General features: G+C 44.1%; 1 long non-coding RNA gene across 1 annotated transcript; it reads right to left on the bottom strand.

The window, feature by feature from the left end:
* Positions 1 to 797: 797 nt before the first annotated feature.
* On the bottom strand, positions 798 to 1,886 carry LOC129602388 (uncharacterized). Its single transcript, XR_008692398.1, has 3 exons — positions 1,525 to 1,886; positions 1,185 to 1,419; positions 798 to 1,094 (listed from the first exon to the last, which is right to left on the bottom strand). It is a non-coding gene; the product is annotated as an uncharacterized LOC129602388 (long non-coding RNA).
* Between the last annotated feature and the right edge of the window lie 6,294 nt (positions 1,887 to 8,180).

Consider the following 8,180-nt stretch of genomic DNA (forward strand, 5'->3'; position numbering starts at 1 on the left):
AGAATTTATTGTCTTCGTGCGAGGTCGTGCCCTTTTACAGCAGTGGACAGTGTAGCAATTTTGCATATAAGAACAAACGTGATGGAAAGTGATACAAAAAATGCAAGCAACAGTGGAAAACAAAAAAAAATGACAAAAACGTTGGTGTTGGACTGAGTGCAGTGATATGAATGCAGTGAGTGCGATGGTTTGGACTGGTAGTGGAAAAAAGGTGGAGTTAGACGATTGTACTGGTGTCCATGCATAAAACCAAAAACCCGCCTAAGAAGAAAAATATCCGCAAAAAAAAATTAAGGTCAAAATTTTCACAATTTCAAAACATTTAATTAAACTTGCAGGAGAAATGACATGGACACTTACGTACTGCTCGTCTGTGTGCTGAGACAATGAGCAAAATTACAAGCAGCAACATAACGATTTGATTGCATATGCAGGAACACTTTATTGCATATGCAAGAATTTCTCTTGACCATTTCAGTTCTTTCCAATTGACGTCATCTAGAGCTTGACGGAACGTTCGAGAGATTTGTAGGAGGATAGTGGTAAGGAGACTTCATTCCACAGAGATGTTATTCTGTCACTGAAACCGCCGGAAACAGGGAGGACCGTAACGCCACATGCAGTTGTCAGGTGCTGGTGAAATTGGTAAATAATGGTTTTCAAGCCGCCGGATACTTCGTGTTTTCCTGAAACAGATTGAGACAAGACAGCAGACACTGTGTGCTTTTGTAAAAACTTGTCACATAAAGGTGTAATTCAAAAGAAGCTTGTAAAATAAAAATCAATTGTTTGGCATTTCGTATTCTGAAATTATCCCAGTGGAGTTCTTCCAGCCTGAGCCGATATTCACAAGTTTCGTTGCCGAGACGCACCGAGGACACAAACTTTTCGATACAACGCTCAACTTTATCCTTGGAGGTTTTAAGCAGCGGAAAAACGACAGGCGCACAATAATCCATTAAGCGAAACCGGTGAAATGTAATCCGGCCAGAACCAGTTGGAGAGATCGGGAATTTATAACAAAACATATTGAAGAGATGCTGGCGCAAGGCGTCATTGAACCACCGGATGCTGACTTGAGTTTTCCAGTAGTGCTGGCAGAAAAAAAAGAACAACGGTGGAACAATACGCACAAGATTTTGCGTCAATTACATTATGCTGAATAAGCTGACAAAAACAGTTACCCGTTAGGGAACCCGGATGAACTGTTTGATGCGTGCGCAGGCAACAAATAACACGCGAAAATGGACTTAAAAAGCGGATTTTGGAAAATTCCAATGGATCCGGCGTCAATAGACAAGACGACCTTTGTAACATGTACCGGTGGGCATGTACCGGCATGGCATGTACCGGTTTAAAAGAATGCCATTTGGAATTTGCGACGGACCACCAACATTTCAAATGTGCGTCGACAAAGTCCTATCGAAAACGAAAAGTAACGGTTGCGTTTTCTGTTTTATCGATGACGTTAATTTTGCTGAAAGACTTGGGAAATTTTTATGCAAAACATGAGGAACGTCCTACAGATTCTGGTCGAAGTCGGATTCACGATAAAACCAACAAAGTGTGAATTTGGAATGAAAGAAATGGGATTTCTGGTCACATCTTCGGCGGGGACGGAATTAGAATGGACCAGAAAAAGGTCACTGCAGTATAAGAATTCAAAGGCCATCAAACCGAAAGACAGTTAAGGTCATTCCTCGGATTAGCGCTCTATTATCAGAAGTTTATACTGGGATATGCGCAGACAACGTGCCAATACTATGAACACCTGAGACAAGATAAGCACGTAAAAAAAGATTAGACAGAAATGCACGAAAAAGAATATAACAGTTTGAAACAACTGTTATGCGAAGGTCTATTATTGGCAAATTCGATGCGACGAAACCGACTGCTATCGAATGCGACGCAAGCAAAGAAGGAACTGGGGCAGTTCTGTCACAAGACAGCCATCCAAATGCGTACGCGAGCTGTGTTTTACACGGAGATGAAAGAATTTACGGTGTAACGGAGTGGAAATGTCTTGCGGTAGATATGGCAAAAAGAAAGTTTAAACCGTTCATTGATTATTCACCGTAATAACGGATCACCAGGCACCGAACAACTTGCTGAGCTCAGAAACGAACAAAGTTGGAATGAACCCGCGTTTGACGAGGTGGTAATGGCACTACAAGGTCAAAGACTCATCAGTTCAAGATTGAATACAAGCCCGGAAAGTACGGCGACAACGCGGATGCACTTTCAAGTGCGCCAATTGAAAATCCAACGTAACACGAAGAAGAATTTGACGAAATCCCGAACTTCGAAGATTATGAAAAGAAATTCAATACGAAAGAACTGGCGGTTGAAGTGGGGCAGCTATTCCTAAAACTGGTTGAGCAAAGGGAGAAACGGTTAAAGATCAACTTAGTTACGGCGAACGAGTTGGCTAAAATAGATACTAGCGTCAACCAGGTCACAGGTTCGTTGCCCGGGTTAGTGATTTAAAGGTCACCGAACTGGAAACAGAATCTGCAGCTCAGAATGAAAAGGTCACCGGACTTGTGGATTAGCGGAAAATCGAGATGACCTTTAGGAAACGGATAAGTTTACTAAAGGCGTTAATTTAATGTCCCATTAAGCTTTCGAGATTCCCGAAGCAGATGAAATAACGACCTAAATCTCTACCGCGCTGCAGGGTCATCAGAGACTGGAACGAATTGGGTACCGCCGCAGTTTGCATCGTTAATCTCCAAGCTGATGAGCAAGAGGAGGAGACTCGAATCTGCAGTTGCGCAATAAACAGCTGAAAGATCCCTATCTGGCAATGATAATTTATGAACTGGAACATTTACCAGATGCTGAAACAAGATCGAAATTTGAAGTTCATTACCAGTTGTGGAATGGCTTATTGTACCGAGTAAAGCATAACAACGTAACCTGGAAATATCATATGTGGTACCGTTGTCAATGCGAAGAGTCGAAAATTCACGCGTTGCACGACGAGAAAGTACGAGGTCATCTCGAATTTGCAAAGACATTAGCATTGGGCATAAAGATACGCGACGTAACGGGAGAGCCTCGCTCTACCGCCTTTTTGAGACTGCGTTCTAGCCTGGCTGTGGTCAGGAGTAATGCGGCCGCTATTCTCGGCACTTTTGGAACGAGCGTGAAGCCGAGTAAACGGGACAGTTCCCACGGTTTTGGTTGTTTTTTCAATGTTTAGATTTGAATCATTTTTATTAGTGCGACCTCGAAGGCTTTTTTTTGTTATGTTGGTGGCTTTTGTCAAATAAAAGAGTTAGTAGCAATCAGACTTCGATATTATTGGATTCGGATGAGTATCGACGCAAAGAATTATACGCTCGCGTGTCAAGGATGCCAGTTTCGCAAGACAGTGAAAAAATGTCCACCCGGAAAGCTGCTTGAGTTAAAAGTCGGACACCCGTGTTTCCGAGTATATGCTGACCTTAAAAGACCATTACTTCCGACAAAGAAACGGGGATACAAGCACATAGCGGTGTTCATGGACCAACTAACGAAATACGTGAGAGCAGTACCAATGAACACGTCAACAGCGAACGAGTTTGTGAAAGTGTTTGTGAAACACGTAATATTGGTACATGGAGCACCGCATCTCCTACATACGGACCGCGGAAGGCACTTCATAGCGGAAGGTTTGTCAGAGGTAACCAACGTGCTTAAAATTAAACACACGATTGGAACGGCGTATCATCCTGAAGGTCGACGCTAAGTTGAAAGACAAAGGCAGATACTCGGAGATGGCATGGCGCTGTATATGAAAGCGGGAAACGAAAGAAAGTTCAACAGGTATCTCCCGTACGTCGTTTCAGGGATGAACAGAGCGGTACACGCCACAACCGGTTATTATGCATACTACATGCTACATGGAAGAGAAATGACGAAGCCAGAAGGTGTAGTACGATAAGGAACATACCGGACGATTATGGTACTCCAGACGAATGAGAGGAGACCATGAAAAAGAACTTATCCTTCGCTGAAGAAGTAGCAAAAGTGAATAATAAGGACGCGTACGAGAAAAATGCAGAAATCTACAATAGGAAGAAATCGGAACCGTAAATCAAAGTGGGTGCCCTCGTCCTTATAAGAGTTCCAAAAGATACGAAACAAGGGAAGAAGGAAAACCAGTCAGATTTTAGATCGAAATATGATAAAATGTGGAGGATCCTTAGCTTTCGAAGAAGAATTGAAGCAGACGTCCTCGCACAAAACCTGAAGAAAGAAACAAATTTAACGCAAGGTTTCCAGTGGTTCGGTCTCTTTGCGGTAACTCGTATATGACGGTCATAGCACGACCTTACATCAAACGCACTTGACAATATATCAGGTAAATGATTTTATTACATTATAGCGTTAGCAAAAAGTTTTTTTTGCCCACAGTAAACTAGTTATGAAGTTTTAAAGTCAAAAATTTCAGGGTGAAATTTACTGAGTACTGTTCATCCAAAAACGTTTTGGAAGCGCTATTCGGTGCGGAAACAGTGGGAAAGGTTATCACACATTGGAAATTTCAATATCATTGCTATTAAAAATCTAAAGTGCAAAAAACCGATCCAGGGATGGTGGGGCGGTGCCGCCCCTCAACATTTTCTGCTATAGCTCTCAAAGCTTACATGATATAAAAAACGGTATGTGTAACAAGCTCAGCAGGTAGCGTTCGATTTAATGACGCTTTTCCAGTAACTTTTTGGTAACGCAATGATTTGTTGTGAAATTAAGTTTGATTTCTCACGAAACGCGTTTAAAGTCTACCGTGTTTTGTTGCGCTACGTTGAGTACAGAAAATTTACAGCTGGAACTAAGTGAAGCAAATGAAAGGACAGAAGGGCTGTAGAATGCAGACGCGCACGCCGCATGCAAGGACAATAGCCGTCGGTCAACTAAGTAATCACACTATCCTGTCACTAATTGCTTCGGCTCAGCATTCCTTTGAAACGGCTGATTACTTCATTTGCGCTAACAATAGCTTTGCATCAGAATTCATCCATCGCTCTTGACCATAAAAGACCGGATTCACAACCCGGATAGTCTAAAAGCAGCGCTAGCCGCTTTTTCTCTGTTGAACAGCGCTTTCCCCTTCGGCACTCAGAACGGAAAATTGTTTTTTACCGTAAACAATTTTTTTACATACATGATAGCGCCACATACTGATAGAGGAGACTTTATTCTTTACAATGAGCTATAAATCCCAAAATGAATTTCCACTGGAACCTCGCGTTAAAGGTCGTTTCAATTGACCGTTTGAAACTTTGGCACCCGCCGTTACCACATGAGGTACCAGAACGTGATCCTCAAAAAGTATTGGAACAGCATCAACAATATCTTTTCGAACCATTGTTGCTACCCCAAAACGAGGGAACAGAAAGGTCACTAGTTTTAAACGACGAGGAATCGGTCAAAAAAGCATCTGAACAAGCACCAAAAAAAGAGGGGAGGGAGACCAAGAAAAGAGAACAAAGATTTTGAAACAGCAGTTACAATAAAGTTGAACGCAGAAGCTTGGAACGTAGCGGAATCAGAGAATGGATGAGACCATAGGCAGAGTAGTAAAGCCTGTTTCATTTCTTGAACCACGAATTGCTAAGGGTAATGATCATGACCTTTCAAAGAATCACGGAATGATGGTGAAGTAGCGGAGCGCAGCTTTCAAAAAGACCTTGAGCTGCGTCAACAGTCTTTTCTCGAACCACGCACTGCTACCATGGATAAGCATGACCGTTCAAGAACGAGAGAAAAGGAAATAGAAGCGGTCAAAACGAAAGCCGATCAATTAGGCTGTGGTATAGCAATACTCGGAATTCGATATACTCGGAATCAGAAAGAATCGGAAACCCGCTAAGGACATCTACACTTAAAAGAATGGAAAGCGACCCGAATTTATTACGGTGGTCAGGCGCATTACCCATACCAGGAAGCGTCAACAAGCTATCAAGATACGACAAACTAGGTGAACTACGGCACACCTGTCGGAACCCAGTATCCGGTACAGTCAATGCAGAATGACTCTTATCAACCGTATCCCGGATCACATCCTCCACCGATCATGGGATCATCGCAAATGATGATGGGGCCGGCACGATTGTTGATGCCACCACCGCAACATACTATACCGAGTCAATTAGCTGGAAAGGGAGGATTCGGCGAAATGTCTCCAGCACATGCGGTGATGGTGATCCCCGGTAGTGCCACTTTTTCCAGAGATGGGAGGCAGATCGTCAGGTGGAATGCCCCGTATGAAAAGGACACCGCAGCAATTTATTCGGCATGATCGAAACTCAACACATAAACGTGGGGAGCAACCTCTCCATGGAAACCGTTTCGGATCACCACGATTACCAGGAGGGAATCTAACACCATTAGGCCAACGACTTGAAACGATGGGACCAGGCGGATCACAGGTGGATCCCTCAGCTGATCCATCAACGACAATGTACGCACCAAGATTGGAAACGGAAACCAGAGAAGATGACCCCCGTTTGAACATACTCGTGGGTGAAAAAAAGACAATAATGAAAACGAAAAAAAAGCCATCGATGACTTCAACCGTAAAAGCCGTGAAATGTGCAGACTCCATGAACGGATTAATGAGGAACATGCCTTTTACGGTAGACTGTACTGTTTGAAAGTGGTCAACGACCCGTTGGATTTTGAACTGAAAGCGAAGACGAAACAAATTGAGGATAAACGAAAAGAAATTAGAATTCAATTGGCGACTATGAAAAAGTACGATCCAGCAGAGATTCCAGTAGCAGTTTATACAGCTGGCTCATCGCAAGCACCACCAGTTGACGCCGGTACCGCAGGCACAACAGGAACGTCAGTTGATGAAATGTCAGATAATGACCTGTTAGAACAAAAGAGAAAGATCGATGAAATCCTGACTCAACGGGCAGAAAGGTCACTCGCTAGTTCAGTCGCTGACTGAAGGAAAGGGCATGATACAAGAAATGGATAACGCCAGCGCCCGGCTATTGACAAAGATTATCAAAGCCGGAAAGTGCGGACGACGAAAACGCATATGGGAGTACCGATTAGATACACCACATTGAACCTGATACCGCCAGAAGAACCTAATCACTGCCACTTGTCCGATAATGAAGACACAGAAGGTCGAGGTATCTATCAGCTGAGATCCAGAAACTCCCCTGCTGAATGTCATTCACCAAAGACAGCGGAAATGAAAGCCGCTCGGGAGAGGGCACAAGCACAAATGCAACTGAAGAAAAAGAAAGGACCTATGGATTCGGATTCGGAAGATAATGAAGGAGAGGCAACACCACCGACTCCTCCTACATCGACAGCCGAAAAAGATGAGCAATCTAAAGTCAAGAGAGTTCCGAGACTTCAGAAAAACCGAAAGGTTACGAGAGGTTGGAGGAACGGGAGAAAACAAAGGTTGTTCTCCCTACGGAAGAAGCAGCGGTACAAGCAGAAGCAGCTCCATCTGATCTGCGTCAAGTTCATCGCACAACACTGGTCACACCACTGAAAGATGCAACTGTGACTGGAAAATCGAAGCGTCAAGAGACTTCGCACGGAAAGATAAGCGTGATGAACCATCATCAGCTCAATCATCATCCTGAATGAATTTTTATTTCACAAAATGCGGTAACATCACAGTTTCAGAACAACAGATAAAAAAAACAGAAATTCATTTAATGCTGCCGCTCCCTCCATTGTCCCGAGCACGGAAGCAGCGTTGCCTCGCAGAATTTCCAGCGACAATCGTTGACGGAGGTAGTCATGAGAGCGAGGCGCACCCGTATGTTATTGAATCGCCTCCCAATTTCTTTCACTAAACGGCTAGCTGACTTTCCCCATGGTCCAAGAGCTTCCAATGCCAGCGGTACGAAGATGTATCTGCCCTGCAGGTACAAACACAATCCCGCTTTTCTGTCCTCCGCCTGAGCGGCGGCGGATCCCGCTGTAACTGAAGTCGACTTCCGGTGAGACACAGCGACAGTATCCACGCAGGTCACGTCCCATACCAAACACATGCCGCGTTGCCACGCGAACGTGGTGCACAAGTCCGGTCGACGATCTGACATATGAGATGTACCTCGCGGCTCCAGTTTTGCGGGGATACCGGCTGAAACCAACGCCCTGCACAGAATGCTGTTCAGGCCGCCGTGGCGTGCATGCCTTTCCGCAGAGAATGC

Source organism: Paramacrobiotus metropolitanus, unplaced genomic scaffold (genome assembly GCF_019649055.1).
Source record: "Paramacrobiotus metropolitanus isolate TYO unplaced genomic scaffold, Prichtersi_v1.0 Parri_scaffold0000429, whole genome shotgun sequence".
NCBI lineage: Eukaryota > Metazoa > Tardigrada > Eutardigrada > Parachela > Macrobiotidae > Paramacrobiotus > Paramacrobiotus metropolitanus.